A 21,794-nucleotide genomic window follows, 5' to 3' on the forward strand; every position below is an offset into this window, starting at 1 on the left:
TTGAAGAGACTGTCTTTTTCCCATCAGATATTTTTTCCTGCCTTGTTGAAGATTACTTGGCCGTATAGTCATGGGTCCATTTCTGGGTTTTCTATTCTGTTCCATTGATCTATGTATCCATTTTTGTACTGGTACCATATCTCCTGATGACTACAGTTTTGTAATATAACTTGAAGTCTGCAATTGTGATGCCTCCAGCTTTTTTTTTTCATTTGTTTGTTTGTTTGTTTGTTTTGGTTTTTTTCAAGATTACTTTGGCTTTTCAGGGACTTTTGTGGTTCCATACAAATTTTAGGGTTGTTTGTTCTGTCTCTGTAAAAGAAAAAAAAAGCCATTGGTATTTTGAAAAGGATTAAATTAAATATGTAGATTTCTTTGGATAGTATAAAAATTTTTAGAAAATTTTTTCTTCCAGTTCAGGAGCATGGAAAATTTGTCCATTTTTTGTCCTATTCAATTTCTTTTATAATTGTTATAAAGTTTTCAGAATACAGATCTTTTAACTCTTTGGGTAGGTTTATTCCCATGGAGTATCATGCCATCTGCAAATAAAGTTTGACTTCGTCCTTTACTCATTTGGATGCCTTTTATTTTGTTGTTGTTGTTGTTGTTGTTGTTGTTGTTGTTGTTGTCTGATTGCTGAGGCTAGGACTTCCAGTATTATCTTAAACAGCAAAGGTGAAAGTGGACATCCTTGTCTTATTCCTAACCATAGAGGGAAAACTCAGTTTTTCCTTTTTATTGATTTTATCTTTATTTATTTATTTATTTGGGAACAGAAATTAGATTTTATTTTATTTTTTAATATTTTTAAAATTTTAAAATAAATTCAATTAATTAACATATAATGTATTATTGGTTTCAGAGGCAGAGGTCCATGATTCATCTGTCTTATATAATACCCAGTGCTCATTACATCATGTTTGCTCCTTAATGTGTATCACTCAGTTACCCCATCCCTCCACCTCCCCACCCTCCAGCAGCCCTCAGTTTGTTTCCTATGATTAAGAGTCTCTTATGGTTTATCTACCTCTCTGGTTTTGTCTTGCATTATTTTTCATATAATCTCACTGATATGTGAAATTTAAGAAACACAGCAAAGGATCATAGGGAAAGAACAGAAAAAATCAGTTTTTCCCCATTGACAATCATATTAGCTGTGTGTTTTATTTTTTTTCCAATATATGACCTTTATGATGTTGAGGTATGTTCCTTCTATCCTTATTTTGCTGAGGATTTTTATCAAGAATGGATGTTGTACTTTGTGAAATGCTTTTTCTGCATCTATTGAGAGGGTCATATGGTTCTTATCCTTTCTTTAATTAATGTGGTGTATCAAGTTGATTGACTTGTGAATGTTGAATCACACTTGCAGCCCAGGAGTAAATCCCACTTGATCATGGTGAATAATTCTTTCAATGTGCTGTTGGATTTGATTTGGTAGTATCCTGTTGAGAAATTTCATCCATATTGGTTGGGGATACTGGCCTGTAATTCTTCTTTTTGTTGGGGTCTTTGTCTGGTTTTGGAATCACTGTAATGTTGGCCTCATAAAATGAGATTGTAAGTTTTCCTTCCATTTCTATTTTTTGAAAGATTTTGAGAAGAACAGGTATTAACTCTTTTTAACTGTTTTTTAGTATTCTCCTGGGAAGCGCCTGCTCTTGGAATTTTGTTTGCTAGGAGAATTTTGCTTACTGATTTAATTTCTTTGCCACTTATCAGTTTGTTCAAATTTTCTTTCTTTCTTTTGCAGTTTTGGTAGTTTATATGTTTCTAGGAATTTAGCCTTTTCTCACAGTTTTTCCAATTTGTTGACATATATATTTTCATAATGTTATCTTTTAATTATTTGCATTGCTGTGGTGATGGTTGTGATCTCTCTTCTTTGATTCATGATTTTATTTATTTGGGTTCTTTCTCTTTTCCTTTTGATATGTCTGGCTAGGGGCATAAGTACTTTTTAATTCTGCCAAAGAACCAGCTTCTATTTTCATTAATCTGTTCTATTTCTTTTCTTTCTATATCATTTATTTTTGCTCTAATATTTGCTATTTCCCTTCTCCTCGCTTTAGGCTTTATTTGTTGTTCTTTTTCTAGCTCTTTTATGTTTAAGATTAGGTTGTTTATTTGAGATTTTTCTTGCTTCGTGAGGTAGGCATGTATTGATATATACTTCCCTCTTATGAAAGCTTTTGTTGCATTTAAAGGTTTTGGACTATCGTGGTTTTTTTAAATCATTTTTTCCACGTATTTTTTATTTCTTCTTTAATTTCCTGTTTGACCCATTCAGTTTTTAGTAGGATGTTCTTTAACCTCCATATATTTCTGGTCTTTCCAAATTTTTCCCTGTGGTTGACTTCAACTTTCATAGCATTGTTGTATGAGACTATTTATGACATTTAGTACTTGTTGAGGTCTGATTTGTGACCCACTATGTGATCTATTCTGGAGAATATCTCTTCTGCACTTGAAAAGAATGGGTATTCTGCTGTTTTAGGATGAAATATTCTCAATAAATTTGTTAAGCCCATCTGGTCCAGTGTGCCATTCAAAGTCATTGTTTCCTTATTGATTTTCTGATTAGATGATCTGTCCATTGCTTAAAGTGGTGTTTTATTTTATTTTTTTTAAGATTTTATTTATTTATTTGACAGAGATAGAGACAGCCAGCGAGAGAGGGAACACAAACAGGGGGAGTGGGAGAGGAAGAAGCAGGCTCATAGCGGAGGAGCCTGATGTGGGACTCAATCCCACAACACCGGGATCACGCCCTGAGCCGAAGGCAGAAACTCAACCGCTGTGCCACCCAGGCGCCCCTAAAGTGGTGTTTTAAACACCCCTACTATTATTGTATTATTACCAATGAGTTTCTTTAAGTTTGTTATTTGTTGATTTGTATATTTAACTGTTTCCACATTGGGAGTATAAATATTTACAATTGTTAAATCTTCCTGTTGGATACACCCCTTTATTGTGATAGAGTGCCCTTCTTCATCTTTTGTTACTATCTTTGGTCTTAAAATCTAGTTTGTCCGATATAAGTATGGCTACTCCAGCTTTCTTTCGACATCCATTAGCATGATAAATATTTCTCTATTCCCTCATTTTCCGGAGGGTCTTATTGTGTGGTGACTTTAGGTCTAAAGTGAGTCTTGTAGGCAGCATATAGATGGGTCTTTTTTTTTATCCTTTTTCATACCCTATATCTTTTGATTGGACTATTTTGTCCATTTACATTCAGATTGATTTTTTAAATTTAATTTAATTTTTTGATGTAAATTTTGATGATTCATTAGTTGTGTATAACACCCAGTGCACCATGCAGTATGTGCCCTCCTTACTACCCATCACCAGCCTATCCCATTCCCCTACCCCACTCCCCTCTGAAGCCCTCAGTTTGTTTCTCAGAGTCCATAGTCTCTCATGCTTCACTCCCCCTTCTGATTACCCCACCTTTCTTTATACCTTTCTTCTCCTACCAATCTTCCTAGTTCTTATGTTCCATAGATGAGAGAAACCATATGATAATTGTCTTTCTCTGCTTGTCTTATTTCACTTAGCATTATCTCCTCCAGTGCCGTCCATGTTGCAGCAAATGTTGAGAAATCATTCTTTTTGATAGCTGGTAATATTCCATTGTATATATATATAGACCACATCTTCTTAATCCAGTCATCTGTTGAAGGGCATCTCGGCTCCTTCCACAATTTAGCTATTGTGGACAATGCTGCTATGAACATTGGGGTGCATATGGCCCTTCTCTTCACTACGTCTGTATCTTTGGGGTAAATACCCAGTAGTGCAATGGCTGGATCATTCAGATTGATTATTGATAGATATGAATTTAGTGCCATTTTATTACCTGTAAAGTTAGTGTTGGAGATTTTCTCTGTTCCTTTCTTTTCTCTTTTGCTTTTGGTTTATCTTTCCCATTCAAAGTGTCCCCATAATATTTCTGACAGGGTCATTTACAAGGTTACAACCTCCTTTCGTTTTTGTTTGCCTGGGAAACAGTTTATCTGTCCTTGTATTCTGAATGACAGATAATGGATTACTGGCTGAAGATTTTTCCCATTCAGCATGTTGAATACATCATGCCACTCTCTTCTGGCCTGCCATTTTATTATGGATAAGTCTGCTGCTAACCTTATTTGTGTTCCCTTGTAAGTTAAGGATTTCTTTTCCCTTGCTACTTTTAGGATTTTTTCTTTATTTCTGTATTTTGCAAATTTCACTGTGATATGTCTTTATGTTGTCCTGCTTTCGTCGACTTTGATGGGGGTTATCCATGCCTCCTGCATCTGGATATCTGTCTCCTTCCCCAGATTAGGGAAGGCATATTTTGCTCAAAACTATAATTTGCTCAAATAAGCCTTCTGGCCCCTTTTGCCTCTTTTCTCCTGGGACTCCTAAGATACAAATCTTTTTACGCTTTATAGAATCACTGAGTTCCCTAAGCCTACATTTCTCATTAAACATTTATCTTTCCCTTTTGTTTCTGGTTTCACTATTTTCCATAGTTTTATCTTCTACCTCACTGATTTGTTCCTATGCTTCTTCCATCCTTGTGGTCATTATATCCATTTGGTTTTTTGTCTCTTTTAAAGCATTTTTTTTTTTTAATTTTGGCCTGACTGATTTTCAGGTCTTTTGTCTCAACAGTAAGGGACTCCCTGGTGTCTTCTTTGTTTTTTTTACTATTTAAATTGAATTAGCCAAGGTATAGTACATCATTGATTTTTTAAAAAATTTTATTTATTTATTTATTTATTTATTTATTTATTTATTTATTTGACAGAGAGAGAGAGAGCCAGTGAGAGAGAGGGAACACAAGCAGGGGGAGTGGGAGAGGAAGAAGCAGGCTCCCAGTGGAGGAGACTGATGTGGGACTCGATCCCATAATGCCAGGATCACGCCCTGAGCCGAAGGCAGATGCTCAATGACTGAGCCACCCAGGCGCCCCTACATCATTGATTTTTGATATAATGTTCAATGATTCATCAGTTCAGTATAACACCCAGTGCTCATCACATCTGTGCTTTTCTGAAGCCCAGCTAGTATCCTTATGGTTGTTGTTCTAAATTCTGGGTCAAGCATATTACTTATTTCTGTTTTGATTAGATCCCTGGCCATGACCTTTTCCTGTTCTCTCTTTTGGAATGAATTTGTCTACCTTGGCATTTTGTCAAGTTCTCTGTCTTCTGTGTGTTAGGAAAGCCTGTTAAGTTTCCTGTTCCTGAGAATAATGGCTATATAAGAAGAGGTCTTAGAATGTCCAGTGCTTCAAGAAGTGTTCCTTTTGTATGCTGTGTGGGGTCTACTATTGTGTTTTTGCTGCTCTTTCCTTCAGGGCAGTCCTATGCAGACTTTCTAGTTGCCTTCAGTGGTCAGTGTTTGGACTTTCTCAAGCATGGGACAAGTTTAAACTAGGTGTGATTCAGTCTGCTTTATTTATTTATTTATTTATTTATTTATTTATTTATTTATTTATTTATGTTATGTTATGTTATTCACCATACAGTACATCATTAGTTTTTGGTGTAGTGTTCTATGATTCATTGTTTGCGTATAACACCCAGTACTCCATGCAATACATGCCCTCCTTAATACCCATCACCAGCCTATCCCAATCCCCCACCCTCCTTCCCTCTGAAGCCCTCAGTTTGTTTCCCAGAGTCCATAGTCTTTTGTGGTTCATTCCCCCTTCTGGTCTTGTTTTTAAAATAAGTCTGTTCCTATTTCCACTAGAACTGAAGCTTTGTAGCACTCTGTGGTCAGTAGACTTGGTGAATAAGCGGAATTTGTCCTGGCCTGTTGTTACTCTGCCTCTCAGCCACACTTGTCCTAGTAAAAAAAAAAGCATCTGCAGAGCTCACAGGGAGCTCAAGACTCCACTATGGGTACTGTGCTGCTCACTGAAATCCATCCCTCCTGAAAGGCAGAGCATAAAAATTTACCGCCTGCTCTATCATCCCAAGAGGGGATTTCACACCCACTACTGTCTAGGTGGTCCATACAGAGGAGCAATGTATCTCCACTTGTGTGTTTCTGGCATCCCTCAGATCCCTGCCTTCAACCTGTTTGTGTCCAGGCTGCCTGCCTACCTGGCAGCAAAGTGCACCTGTGTCTTATCTTACAGGTGGAGGAGTTTCAAATCTCCAAATTTTAGGGATCCAGCATGGCAGGGACCCACACTGATCCCTTGAGGGATGGTCTTGCTGTACTGGGGCTTGTGCTGGTTTAGCCCAGATAGGCAGTCACACTGATGCATAGGGGTTTGGAGTTAAGAATAACACACAGCAAAAAGCTGGCATCCAGGTTAGTTGCCCTCAGCAGGTGTCTCTGCCCCTATGCTAATGAATGGGGCAGCATAATTGTGCCCATCAGATCTTTTGTCCCCAGAGTGTCAGTGTCACCTCTCCTAATGCACTCCAGGAAGGGGAACTATCTCTCCCAGTGCAACCCATGGGATCTTCAGAGCACTCTATCTTCTCCCAGGCCTCTTCCCTTCTTCTCCACAGGAGCACCACTATCCCAGTCAGTCAGGCTTCCCACCAGCCCCTGTGTGAACTTCTAAAACTTCAGTCTTTGAACTGCACTTGTAAAAACTTGTGATAATCTGCTCCTCTCATTTTCCCAGTGAATCGTTTTGATGAAGTGTTTTTCTTATGCAATCTCCTGTGCACTGCTCTCTCTCTCACTCTTTATCTTCCTCTCTCCTCTTTGCATGATCAGGGTTCCCTCCTAACTACAGCTGTGGTTCTTTTCTCCCCTAAATCACATCGTCACACCTCCTAACTTACATGATGACCTCTTTTCTTCCTGTAGTTGTTCAGTTTGTTCTCTCATTCCTCAGATTGATTTATTGGGAGTCCAGAATGGTTTGATATTTATCTAGCTGTTTTTAAGGGATCAAGCACGATTAAGGTCTCCCTACTACTCTGCCATCTTAGCTCCTCTCTAGGTTATCGGCTTTTTTGGCGTAAAGATTTCCAAGTATTCTCTTACATTTGTTTATATTTCCGTGGAGTTGGTTGTTATTTTTCCCTTTTCATATGTGAATTTATGTGTGTACTTTCCTTTCCTTTTTATCTCTATTTTGAAAAGTCTGGCTAGAGGCTCATAATTTTTTTCAATGAACCAGTTCCTGGTTTCATTGACAGTTTATATTGTGTTTTTGTTTGTTTGTTTGTTTGTGTTTCTGTACTACTTATTTCTACCTTAGTTTTATTATTTCCTTCCTTCAACTGGTTTTGTTTTTTTGACATATGCTATCAAAAATTACACTGAGGGGCACCCAGGTGTCTTGGGTGATTGAGCATCGGACTCTTGGTTTCAGCTCTCATCATGATCACAGGGCCCTGAGACCAAGCCCTACATTGGGCTGTGGTGCTGTGTTCCATGGGGTGTTAGCTGGACATTCTCTCTGTCCCTTTCCTCTCCTTCTTCCTCTCCCCCAGTCATGCTATCTTTCTTTCTCTAAAATAAAATTAATAAATATTTATTTCTTTGACCATTTTTATTTTAATTATTTTATTTTATTATTATTATGTTTTGTTAGTCACCATTCAGTACATCATTACCTTTGGATGTAGAGTTCCATGATCCATAGTTTGCATATAACACCCAGTGCTCTGTGCAATACATGCCCTCCTCAATACTCATTACTGGGATAGCCCATTCTCCCAACCTCCTCCCCTCCAAAACCCTCAATTTGTTTTCTGGAGTCTATAGTCTCTCATGGTTCCACTCTCCCTGTTTCCCCCCCTTCATTTTCCCCTTCCCTCTCCTAATAATCTCCCTGCTATTCCTTATGTTCCACAAATAGTGAAACTATATGATAATTGTCTTTCTCTGCTTGACTTATTTCACTTAGCATAATCTCCTCCAGTTACATCCATGTTGATGGAAATGTTGGGTAATCATCCTATCTGATGGCTGAGTAATATTCCATTGTATATATGGACCATATCTTCTTTATCCATTCATCTGTTGAAGGGCATCTCAGCTCCTTCCACAGTTTGGCTATTGTGGACATTGTTGCTATGAACATTGGGGTGCATATGGCCCTTCTTTTCACTACTTCTGTGTCTGTGTGGCAAATACATAGTAGTGCAATTGCGGAGTCATAGGGTAGCTCTATGTTTAACTTTTTGAGGAACTTCCACACTGTTTTCCAAAGTGGCTGTACCAACTTGCATTCCCACCAACAGTGTAAGAGGGTTCCCCTTTCTCCACATCCTCTCCAACATTTATTTCTTGCCTTGTCAATTTTTGCCATTCTAACTGGCGTAAGGTGGTATCTCAAGGTGGTTTTGATTTGAATTTCCCTGATGGTTAATGATGTTGAATATTTTTCCATGTGTCCCTTAGCCATTCATATGTCTTCTATGGAGAACTGTCTGTTCATGTCTTCCGCCCATTTTTTGACTCAGTCATTTGTTTTTTTGGGTGTTGAGTTTGAGAAGTTCTTTATAGGTGTTGAATACCAGTCCTTTATCTGTAGTGTCATTTGAAAATATCTTCTCCCATTCCATGGGTTGCCTCTTAGTTTTGTTGACTGTTTCCTTCATTGTGCAGAAGCTTTTTATCTTGATGAAGTCCCAAAAGTTCATTCTTGCTTTTGTTTCCCTTGCCTTTGGAGACCTGTCATGAAAGAATTTGCTGTGGCCGATGTCGAAGAGGATACTGCCTATCTTCTCCTCTAGGGTTTTGATGGATTCTTGTCTCACATCGAGGTTTTTCATCCATTTGGAGTTTATCGTTGTGTATGGTGTGAGAGAATGGTTGAGTTTCATTATTCTGTATATAACTGTCCACTTTTCACAGCACCATTTAATGAAGAGACTGTCTTTTTTCCATTGGATGTTTTTTCCTCTTCTTTGAAGATTAGTTGACCATAGACTGGAGGGTCCATTTCTGGAGCCTCTATTCTTTTCCATTGATCTATCTGTCTGTTTTTGTGCCAGTACCATGCTGTCTTGGTGATCACAGCTTTGTAGTATAGCTTGAAATCAGGCAATGTGATGCCCCCAGCTTTGATTTTCTTTTTCAACATTTCCTTGGCGATTTGTGTTCTTTTCTGGTTTCACAAGAATTTTGGGATTCTTTGTTCCAGCTCTTTGAAAAATGTTATTGGTATTTTGATCAGGATAGCATTAAAAGTATAGATTGCTCTGGGTAGCATAGACGTTTTCCAATGCTTATTCTTCTGATCCATGAGCATGGAACGTTTTTGCATCTTTTTGTGTCTTCTTCATTGTCTTTCATCAGTGTTCTGTAGTTTCTAGAGTATAGATCCTTTAACTCTTTGGTTAGGTTTATTCCAATATATCTTATGGGTTTGGGTATTATTATAAATTGAATCAATTCCTTAATTTTTCTTTCTACAGTTACATTGTTAGTGTATAGGAAAGCAACTGATTTCTGTGGATTGATTTTGTATCTTGCCACATTCCTGAATTGCTGAATGAGTTCTAGTAATTTGGGGGTGGAGTCTTTTGGGTTTTCCACATAAAGTATCATGTCGTCTGTGAAGAGAGAGAGTTTGACTTCTTCTTTGCCAGTTTGAATGCCTTTTATTTCTTTTTGTTGTCTGATTGCTGTTGCAAGGACGTCTAGTACTATGCTGAACAATAATGGTGAGAGTGAGCATCCTTTTGTTCCTGATCTTAAGGGAAAGGCTCTCAGCTTTTCCCCATTAAGAATTATATTCGCTGAGGGCTGTTCAAAGATGGTTCTTATGAAATTGGGGCATGTACCCTCTAACCCTATTCTCTGAAGCGTTTTAATCAGGAAAGGATGCTGTATTTTGTGAAATGCTTTTTCTTCATCAATTCAGAATATCATGGTTCTCTTCTCTTATTAATGTGATTTATCACATTGATTTATTTGAGAATGTTGAACCACCCTTGCATCCTAGAGATGAATCCTACTTGGTCGTGATGGATAATCCTTTTAATGTACTGTTGGATCCTATTAGCTAGGATCTTGTAGAGAATTTTGGCATCCATATTCATCAGGGATATCGGTATGTAATTCTCCTTTTTGATGGAGTTTTTGCCTGTTTTTGAATCAAGGTAACACTGGCTTCATAGAATGGGTTTGGAAGTTTTCCTTCTGTTTTTATTTTTTAAAACAGCTTCAGGACATTAGGTATTAGTTCTTCTTTGAATGTTTGGTAGAATTTCCCAGGGAATCCACCAGGCCCTGGACTCTTGTTTTTTAGGAGGTTTTTAATCACTATTTCAAAATTTTTTGTGATTAATTTATCTGTTAAGATAATCAATTTCTTCCTGTTTCAGTCTTGGTAGTTTATAGGTTTCCAGGAAGGCAACCATTTCTTCCAGGTTGCTTATTTTATTTGCATATAGTTGTTGATAATAGTTTCTAATAATTGTTTTATTTCCTTGGTGTTAGTCATGATCTCTCCCCTTTCAATCATAATTTTATTAATTTGCGTCCTTTCTCTTTTCTTTTGGATAAGTCTGGCCAGAGGCTTATCGATTTTATTAATTCTGTCAAAAAACCAATTTCTAGTTTCGTGGATCTGTTCTACTGTATTTCTGGTTTCTAATTCATTGATCTCTGCTCTAATCTTAATCAATTCTCTTCTTGTGCATAGCTTAGGCCTCCTTTGTTCTTCCCTCTCCAATTCTATCATGTGTAAATATAGATTGTGTATTGTAGATTTGTCTATTGTTTTGAGTGAGGTTTGGATGGCTATGTATTTCCTCATTAGGACCACCTTTGCAGTATCCCATAGTTTTGGACTGATGTGTTTTCCTTCTCATTGGTTTCTATAAATTGTTTAAGATCTTTTTTTATTTCCTGGTTGACCCAAACATTCTTAAGCAGGATGGTCTTTAGCTTCCAAGTGTTTGAATTTCTTCCAATTTTTTTTCTCGTGATTGAGTTCCAGTTTCAAAGCACTGTGGTCTGAGACTATGCAGGGAATAATCAGGTATCAGTTCAGACCTGATTTGTGACCCAGTATGTGGTCTATTCTGCAGAATGTTCCATGTGTGTTCAAGAAGAATGAGTATTCTGTTGTTTTAGGGTGGAATGTCCTGTATATCTCTATGAGGTCCATCTGGTCCAGTGTGTCATTCAAAACTCCTGTTCCTTTGTTGATTTTCTGCTTAGATTATTATTATTGCTGAGAGTGGGGTGTTTGGGTCCCCTACTATTAACATATTATTATCTACATGTCTCTTTATTTTGGTTAACAGTTGGATTATTTAGTTGGCTGCTCCCTTGTCAGGGGCATAGATATTTGTAATTGTTAGATCCTCTGGTTCAATAGAACCTTTAAGAATAATATAGTGTCCTTCTGTATCTCTAACTACAGTCTTTAGCTTAAAATCTAACTTGTTTGATATGGGAATTGGTACCCCAGCATTCTTTTGAGGTCCATTGGCATGAAAAATGGTTCTCCATCCCCTCACTTTCAGTTTGGATGTATCTTTAGGTTCAATGTGAGTCTCTTTTAGACAGCATATAGATGCATCCTGTTTTGAATCCAATCTGCAACCCTGTGGCATTTTATGGGAGCATATAGGTCATTCACACTGAGACTAATTATTGAGAGATATGATTTTATTGTCTTCATGTTCCCTGTGACATCCTTGTTTTTATAGATTGTCTCTGTAAATTTCTGTTCTATATCACTCTTGGGGTCATTCTACTTTTATAGCCCCCCCCCTTAATTATTCTTGCCGGGCTGGCTTGGTGGTCACATATTCTTTCAGTTTCTGCTGGTCTCAGAACCTCCTTGTCTCTCCGCCCATTCTGAATGACAGCCTTGCTGGATGCAGTATCCTTGGGTGCATGTTGTTCTCTTTTAGTACCATGAATATGTCTTGTCAACCCTTTCTGGCTTGCCAGGTCTCTGTGGACAGTTCTGACATTATTCTGATGTTCCTCCCTCTGTACATAAGGAATCTCTTCCCCCTCATTTCTTTCAATATTGTTTCCTTGGATCTAAGATTTGTAAATTTTATTATTATATATTGTGGTGTCGGTCTATTCTCATTGATCTTGGGAGGGGTCCTCTCTGCCTCTTGGACATGAATGTTTGTTTCCTTCCCCATATTAGGGAAGTTCTCAGTTATGAAGAGCATCCAGTTTAGACTGTATTTTGTTCCTAGCATTTTTAAACTCTGTCTGATTAGATCTCTCTTTTTTTTGCCCTTAGAAATAGTATATTTTGGTTAATATTTTTCTCAAGCCTAGATATCACCTTGATAATTGTTACTGTGAAGTCCATTTCTGGACATCTTGGTTATATCCATATCCATTTGTTCTGTAGCAGAGGCCACAGTCTCTGATTCTTTTCTTTGTTGGTGGTTCCACCTCTTAGTCATTCTGTTGAGGGGTGGTTGCAGGAATGTACAGAATCCAAATTATTGACACGGACCCAAGCAGGATGCACCTGTTTTAAAGGGACCTTAGTGTTGTGGGTCTCTTGTTTTTCCAGCCTGCCTTCTGGATGAGGGCCTTGCTGCACTGTTACTCAGGCAACCCTCTTTGGGCAGAATTTCCCTGCCCCCTGTGGGGAGGATGGGCTCAGTGAAAACCAGTTTTTGGGGGGGCTTTTTTTCTCTGGCAGCTTTCCTTGGCCACTTTCAGTGTCTCTTCTGAGAGTCAGAACAGAAGTGACCCTATTCAAACCTCTGTCTCAGACCAGAGAGATCACAAGCAGCTCTTCACTGAACTCTTCAGGCCACACTGTCCACGTTTCTGTCTTTGCTGCTGGAAACCCACAGCTTCCTGGTTTGTGTGCCCTACAGCAGCTCTCCCAGCCCTTACTACCACATCTCTGACCTTTGTGTTTCTAAAACCGCCAGCTGCCCCCAGTTCACACACAGCCCTCTAGCTCCATGTTTCAGTCTGTGGGGCTGCCCTAAATTCCTTTCCCTGCCAGTGCCAGTCTGCAAGTCTGGGCCTGGTCCCCAGAGCGGGAGGCTTTTGCCCTCCCAGTGCAAGAGCACGGAGGCTCCCTCCCCCTTCTGTTTATTTTCTGATATGTGCCCACAGAACATGGACTCCCTGCTTCATACCTTGAGACCAGCTACCAGAAATGTTCTGTTTGTAGAGATCCACATACATCTTCTTACATCTTAGGCTGATTTCATGTGTGTTCAGAATGGTCTGGTAGATATCCAGCCTGATTCAGGGGACTGGTTGAAAAGGGTCCCCTACTCCTCTGCCATCTTTCCCCCTCTCTCCTTCCCTTACTTTCAATCTACAGGTGTCTTTAGTTTTAAATTTAGTCTCTTGTAGGCAATGTACATATGGGCCTTGCTTTTTCATTCACTCTGCCTCCCTATGTCTTTTGATTTGAGCACTTAGTCCATTTAGACTCAAAGTAACTATTGATAGATATGCATTTATTGCCATTTTGTTACTTGTTTTGGGGTTGTTTGTGTAGTTTTTCTCTGATCCTTTCTTCTCTTGCTACCTTTCATTGTTGGCTTTCTTTAGTGATGTACTTGGATTCCTTTCTCTTTAATCTTTGTATATCTATGACTGGTTTTTGAGTTGTGGTTACAATTGAGTTTATATATAATATATCATGTATGTAGCAGTCTATATTATGTCGGTCAATTAACCTTGAGCCCATTCTTTACTCCTCATCGCTCCACACACATGTTTTAAGCATATGATATCATATTTTACATCATTTTATTTTGTGAATTGGTTGACTGCTTTTTACAGATATGCTTATTTTTATTGTTTTTGTGGTTTTTTACTATTTTTTCATACTCTTAGTTATGTTCTTTCTTTTCCACTCACAGAGTCCCTTTTCAGCTTTCTTGTAGGGCTGGTTTAGGGTCATGAACTCCTTTAGTTTTTGTTTGTCTGAGAATGCCTTTATCTATCTCTCTATTCTGAATAATAGCCTTGGTGGACAGAGTATTTTGAGTGCAGATTTTTCCCTTTCTGTGCTTTAATATATAATGTCACTCCCTTCTTGCTTTTAAAGTTTCTGGTGAAAAAAAAATCAGTTTATAGCCTTATGGGTTTTCCCTTGTATGTGTCTTCTTTTTCTTGTTGCTTTTAATTTTTTTTCTTTGTTATTATTTTTTTTTACCATTTTAAATACTATATGTCTTGGTGTGTGCCTCCTTCAGTTAATTTGGTGGGGGAGGATATCTGTGCCTGCTTGATCTGGATATCTGTTTCCTTCCCGAGATTAGGGAAGTTTCAGGTATTAGTCCTTTAAACGTATTTTCTTCCCCCTTATATCTCTTCTTCTTCTGGGATCCCTATAATGTGAATGTTATTATGCCTGATGGAGTCACTGAGCTCCCTACATGTATTCTCAATATGTATATATTTTTTCCTTTCATTTGCTCATCTTAATTGCTTTCCATTACTCTGTCTGCTGGGTCATTGATTCATTTCTCTGCTTTCTCTAGCCTGCTATTTATTCCATGATGTCTATGCTTAATTTCATTTATTGTGTTCTTAATCTATGATTGGTTATTTTTATCTCTTTATTAAGTATATCAGTCTTTTCTCAAGTCCAGTGAATATCCTTATGATCATTACTTTATATGCTCTATCCACCATTTTATGTATATCTGTTTCACTTAGGGCTCTGGCTGTGTTTTTATCCTTTTCTTTCATTTGGGACATATTCTTCTGTCTCTTCATTTTGTCAAACTTTCTGTGTCTTTCTTTGTGTGTTAAGAAAATCAACTACATCTCCTGCTCTTGAAAGTAGTAGGTGGACCATGGAGTTTTAAAAAAATTGTGCTGGTCCTCTTCCACAGTGGATGCATAGCTGCTGAGGAGCCCAGGTGCAGCTGCAGCCACTCTGCAAAGTGTGCATGTGTGCTGGGCTGTAATTTTATTTTATTTTATTTTATTTTTATTTTAATGATTTTTTATTATATTATGTTAGTCACCATACAGTACATCCCCGGCCCGGGATTGTGTATAACACCCAGTGCACCATGCAATACGTGCCCTCCTTACTACCCATCACCGGTATATCCCATTCCCCCACCCCCCTCCCCTCTGAGGTCCTCAGTTTGTTTCTCATAGTCCATAGTCTCACATGTTTCATTCCCCCTTCTGATTACCCCCCCTTTCTTTATCCCTTTCTCCCCTACCGATCATCCTAGTTCTTATGTTCCATAGATGAGAGAAATCATATGATAGTTGTCTTTCCCTGCTTGACTTATTTCACTTAGCATTATCTCCTCCAGTGCCGTCCATGTTGTAGCAAATGTTGAGAACTCGTTCTTTCTGATAGCTGAGTAATATTCCATTGTATATATGGACCACAACTTCTTAATCCAGTCATCTGTTGAAGGGCAACTTGGCTCGTTCCACGATTTAGCTATTGTGGACATTGCTGCTATGAACATTGGGGTGCAAATGGCCCTTCTCTTCACTACGTCTGTATCTTTGGGGTAAACACCCATGCATTCCCACCAACAATGTAGGAGGGATCCCCTTTCTCCACATCCTCTCCAACAATTGTCATTTCTTGCCTTGTCTATTTTTGCCATTCTAACTGGCGTAAGGTGGTATCTCAGTGTGGTTTTGATTTGAATGTCCTTGATGGCTAATGATTTTGAACATTTTTTCATGTGTCTGTTAGCCATTTGTATGTCTTCATTGGAAAAGTGTCTGTTCATATCTTCCGCCCATTTTTTGATTTGTTTATTTGTTTCTCGTGTATTGAGTTTGAGAAGTTCTTTGTAGATCTTGGATACCAGTCCTTTATCTGTAGTGTCATTTGCAAATATATTCTCCCATTCCGTGGGCTGCCTCTTAGTTTTTCTGACTGTTTCCTTGGATGTGCAGAAACTTTTAATCTTGATGAAGTCCCATAAATTCATTTTATCTTTTGTTTCTCTTGCCTTTGGGGATGTGTCATGAAAAAGGTTGCTTTGGCCGATGTCGTAGAGGTTGCTGCCTATGTTCTCCTCTAGAATTTTGATGGATTCCTGTCTCACATCGAGGTCTTTCATCCATTTGGAGTTTATTTTTGTGTATGGTGTGAGAGAGTGGTCAAGTTTCATTCTTTTGCATGTAGCTGTCCAATTTTCCCAGCACCATTTATTGAAGAGACTGTCTTTTTCCCACCGGATGTTTTTTCCTGCTTTATCAAATATTAGTTGCCCAAAGAGCCGAGGGTCCATTTCTGGGCTCTCTATTCTGTTCCATTGGTCTATGTGTCTGTTTTTGTGCCAGTACCATGCTGTCTTTGTGATCACAGCTTTGTAGTACAGCTCGAAATCCGGCATTGTGATGCCCCCAGCTTTGTTTTTCCTTTTCAACAGTTCCTTGGAGATTCGGGGCCTTTTCTGTTTCCATACAAATTTAAGGACTGTTTGTTCCAGTTCTTTGAAAAATGTCCTCGGTATTTTGATCGGGATAGCATTGAAAGTGTAGATTGCTCTGGGTAGCATGGACATTTTAACTATGTTAATTCTTCCGATCCATGAGCATGGAATATCTTTCCATCTTTTTATGTCTTCCTCAATGTCTTTCAAGAGTGATTTATAGTTTCTAGAATATAGGTCCTTTACGTCTCTGGTTAAGTGAATTCCAAGGTAACGTATGGTTTTTGGTGCTATTGTAAATGGGATGGATTCCCTAATTTCTCTTTCTTCAGTCTCGTTATTTGTGTATAGAAATGATTTCTGAGCATTGATTTTGTATCCCGCCACGTTACTGAATTGCTCTATAACTTCTAATAGTTTGGGAGTGGCTTCTTTTGGTTTTTCCATATAGAGTATCATGTCATCTGCAAAGAGAGACATTTTGACTTCTTCTTTGCCGATTTGAATACCTTTGATCCCTTTTTGTCGTCTGATTGCTGTTGCAAGGACTTCTAGTACTATGTTGAATAATAGTGGTGAGAGTGGGCATCCTTGTCGTGTTCCTGATCTTAAGGGAAAGGCTTCCAGCTTTTCCCCATTGAGAATAATATTTGCGGTAGGCTTTTCATAGATGGCTTTTATGAGATTGAGAAATGTACCTTCTATTCCTACACTCTGAAGGGTTTTAATCAGGAAAGAATGCTGTATTTTGTCAAATGCTTTTTCGGTATTGATTGAGAGGATCATATGGTTCCTGAGTCTTTTCTTGTAGATATGATGTATCATGCTGATTGATTTGCGAATATTGAACCACGCTTGCATCCCAGGTATGAATCCCACTTGATCGTGATGGATAATCCTTTTAATGAACTGTTGGATTCTATTAGCAAGTATCTTGTTGAGGATTTTGGCATCCATATTCATTAGGGAAATTGGTCTGTAATTCTCCTTTTTGAGGGGTGGGCTGTAATTTTAACAAGTTACGTTCATCTTCCCCAGGAGGTGACCCAATTGTTAGGACAGTGGCCTCACAAAATGCATTGGTTGGGAGACCTGTAGTTAGTGAGGTTTACACCAGCCTTTGGGGGGAGGGGACCTGTAGCATTGGGACTGATGCAAGTGTGATTGGAAAGTGTGGATTCACTCAAGTGCACAGGGGTAGTGCGTGGTGTAAGCAAGTTAGGCATCAAGTGTTGGTGCTATGCTGGTTCCCACAGGGGGCCATGTATTTATGCTGAGTGTCAGGGGTGACAAATGTCACCTGCCAGCTCCTTTGTTCCTGGAGAGGTCTCCCTGAAATTCCTTTCTTTCTGGGACACTCTGAGATGAGTAAATAACATTCCCTGTGCCACAGACATTGTTAAATTGCTGGTTCTATGCTGTTTTTCTGTGTGATGTCAGTTACATTGTTTCTTTAAGGGCAGGACCTCAGTTTCCTAAGGCCCCTCAGGCTCTCCCAGATGTGAACACACTGATTTTTAAAGTTCCAAGTTTTAAGCGCCACTGGTTACAAGGACTCAGAAAATTAGGTCCCTTTCAATTTCAAAGCCAAATGTAACAGGGATTTGTCTTCCCAGTGCAGGGTCCCTAGTGAAATAGTCGGTTTCTCCCCTTTCTCTGTGCCCTTGGCTCCCTCCTGACCACAGATGGCCTTGGCCTGTTGAGCTCCCTACCATGTTACTGCCCTTCTTACCCTCTTCGATGTGTCTTCTTCCTTACCTTTAGTTGTGGAGTTTGCACTGCCAGTCTTTACTTCATTTTCTGGGCTATTTATGCTGATGTGAATGTTATCTAGTTGTATCTGTGGAACAAGGGAAAGTTAGGGTCCTCCTACTCCACTATCTTACCAACATTTCTGACTTATCTCTCTTATTATACTGTCCTTGTCTAGCCATGTATTCATAAATGGCAGGGTCTCTTTCTAACTCATTGGTAAATAATATTTAATTGCATCTTTTTTATCCATTGATAGACATTTAGGCTGTTTCTTTATCTTGGCTACTGTGAGAAATGCTGCAATAAACATGGAAGTGCTTATATCTCTTTAATGTCCTGTTTTCATTTCCTTTGGAAATATATCCAGTAGTTGAGTTGTTGGATAATATGGTAGTTCTATTTTTAATTCTTTGAGAAACCTCCATACTGTCTTTTATATTGTCTGAAACAATTTCCATTACTACACAATACAGAAGAGTTTCTTTACCTACACATCCTTGCCAACAATTGTTATCTTTTGTCCTCCTGATGAAAGGCATTCTAACAGTTATGAGATAATATCTTATTGTGGTTTTGATTTTCATTTTTCTGATGATAAGTAATATGAGTGTTTTCAGGTACCTGTTGGTCATTGGATTCTTCTTTGAAAACGTGTTTATTTAAATTATCCACCCATTTTAAAAATCAGATTGTTTCTTTTTTGTTATTTTTTATATATTTCTATGAATTCTTTATATATTTCAGGTATTAATCCCTTATCAAATATACATTTTGCAAATATTGTTTCCCATTCTGTAGGTTACCTTTGTATGGTTTTGATTGTCTGTTTTCTTATGTAGAAGTTTCTTAGTTTGATGAAATCCAACTGATTGATTTTTGCCTTTGTTGCTTGTGCTTTTGGTGTCATATCCAAAAACTCTTTGGCAAGATCAGTGTCAAGGTGCTTCTCGTCTATGTTTTCTTCTAGGAATTTTATGGTATCAGGTTTTGTGTTTAATTTTTTATTCCATGTCAAGTTAATTTCTGTGAGTGATGTAATATAAGGGTCCAGCTTCATTTTTCTGTGTGTGGTATTTCACTTTTCCCAGCACCATCTGATGTAGACACTGTCTTTTCCCCATTGAGTGTTCATCCTCTTGTCAAATATTAGTTGACTATGTCTTTCCAGGTGTATTTGTCTTTTGTAATTTCTTTCATCAAAATCATCTTTAATTTTAGTTTTTATTGAATAAGACTTTCCATTTCTTGGTTGAATTTGTTTCTAAGAATTGTAATTTTTAAGGATTTATTTATTTATTTGAGAGAGAGAGAGTGCATGAGTAGTGGGGGGGCAGAGAGAGAGTAGACAATCAGGCTTCCCACTGGGACATTGGCACAATCCCAGGACCCTGAGATTATGACCTGAGCTGAAACTGAGAGTCCGACACTTAACAGACGGAGCCACCCAGGCACCTCAAGAATTGTATTGTTTTTGATGCTATTGTGAAAGAATAGTTTCCTTGTTTTTCTTTTTCGGATGTTTTGCTGTTAGTACATAAAAATGCAACTGATTTCTGCATGTTGAATTTATGTTCCACAACTTTACTGAAATTGTTGGTTAATTCCAATAGTTTCTTGGTTGAGGCTTAGGATTTTCTATGTATATTATCTGCAAGTAATGAGAATTTTACTTGTTTTCCTTTCCAATATGAATGTCTTTTAGTATTGTGATTACTATATGTTTTGCCTGATTGTTCTAACTAGGGCTTCCTGTGCTACATTGAATTAGAGTGCTGAAAGTGGCACCCTTATCTTGTTGTTCCTCTTACAAAAATAAAAAACTAAAACTTCTATCTTTCACCATTATGAATATTGCTAGCTGTGGGTTTGACCTATATGGACTTTATTATGTTGAGGTATGTTCTTTCTATACTTAATTTGTTGAGTCCTTTTATCATGAAAAAAATGTGTATTTTGCAATCTTTTCTACATCTATTGAGATAATCATATGACTTTTATTTTTTATTCTATTAATTTGGTGAATTACATTTATTGGCTTTCATAGATTGAAATATACTTGTATCCTAGGAATAAATCCCACTTGGTCATAGTTTATAATCCTTTTAACATGTTGTTTAAATTGATTTGTTAGTTTTTTGTTGAGAATATTTATACCTATATTCATAAGGGATACTGTTTTTTTTTTAATTGTTGTTGGGTTTTTTTTTTTCCTTTTTAGTTTTCTTATACTGTCCTTGTATGGCTTTTGTATCAGGGTAATGCTGGTCTCATAGAATTAGTTGAGAAGTATCTCCTTTTTCATTTATTGGAAATGTTTGAGAAGAATTGGCATTAATTATTTTTAAATGAATTGTAGAATTCATCAATGAAGCTATCTAGTCCTGACCTTTTCTATGTTGGGATGTTTTTGATTACTGATTCAATCTCCTTATTTATTGTGAGTCTGTTCAGATTTTCTATTTCTTCATGATTCAGTTTTAGTAGCTTGTGTGTTTCTAAAAATTAATCCATTTCTTGTAGATTATCCTTTTTTTTTGCATGTGACTGTTTCGTGTCTCTTCTGATCTTATGTATTTCTGTAGTATCAGATGTAATGTCTCTTCTTGCATTTATGATTTTATTTTTTGACTCCTTTTTTCTTAGTCTAGCTAAAAGTTTAATTGTTTATGTTCAAAAAATGAGTTCTATTTTTTATATATGCATTTATCACTCTAAATTTTCCTTTCAGAACTGCTTTTGCTGCATACCATAGTTTTTGGTTGTTACAATTCTGTTTTCATTGGTCTGAAGATATTTTTGATTTCTCTTTTGCTTTCTTCTTTAACCTATTGGTTGTTCAGTAGCCTATTGTTTAATCTCTACATATTTGTGATTTTTCCAGTTTTCTTTTTTTTTTTTTTAGGATTTTATTTATTTATTTCACAGAAAGAGAGAAAGCACAAGTGGGGAGAGGGACAGAGGGAGAGTGAGAAGCTGAGCAAGGAGCCTGATGCAGGGCTTGACTCCAAGACCCCAGGCTTGATTCATTGTTCAGGATTGTTATTTTCCATACCTTGTAAAATGTCCAGATTCCTCTTGTTGATTTCTTGTTTCCTACCATTTTTTTTCAGAAAAATGGTTAATATGATTTTGCTCTTCTTCAGTTTGCTAAAACTTGCTTAGTATCCTGTCATATAATGTAACATGGAGAATATTCAATGTGCACTTGAGAAGAGTATATATTCTGTTGCTGTTGGATAAAATGCTCTCCAAATGTTAGGTCCATTTGGTCTAATATATCTTTTAAGTCCAATGCTTTAGTGTTGATTTTCTGTCTAGATGATCTATCAATTGCTGAATGTCTGATACTGGTATTCTGTGATTGTATTGTTGTTTATTTCTCCCTTCAAACCTGTTAGTATTTGTTTAATATATTTCAATGCTCCTAAGTTGCATGTGTGCATATTTATGGTTGTTACATCTTCTTGATGAATTGACCTCTTTATTGTTATATGATGAACTTTTTTTTGTTTTTCACTACCATTTTTGGTTTAAAGTCTGTTTTGTCTGATTAAATATAGCTAACCCCACTTTCTTTTGGTTTCTACTTGCATGAAGTGTTTTTTTTTTTTCAGCTCCTCACTTTGAGTTTATATGTATCTTTACAACTTAAGTGGTTCTCTTGTAGGCAGTATATAGTTCTTTCTTCCTTCCTTCCTTCCTTCCTTCCTTCCTTCCTTCCTTCCTTCCTTC

Source organism: Ursus maritimus, assembly GCF_017311325.1.
Source record: "Ursus maritimus isolate PB19 chromosome X unlocalized genomic scaffold, ASM1731132v1 scaffold_X1, whole genome shotgun sequence".
Taxonomy (NCBI): Eukaryota; Metazoa; Chordata; class Mammalia; order Carnivora; family Ursidae; genus Ursus; species Ursus maritimus.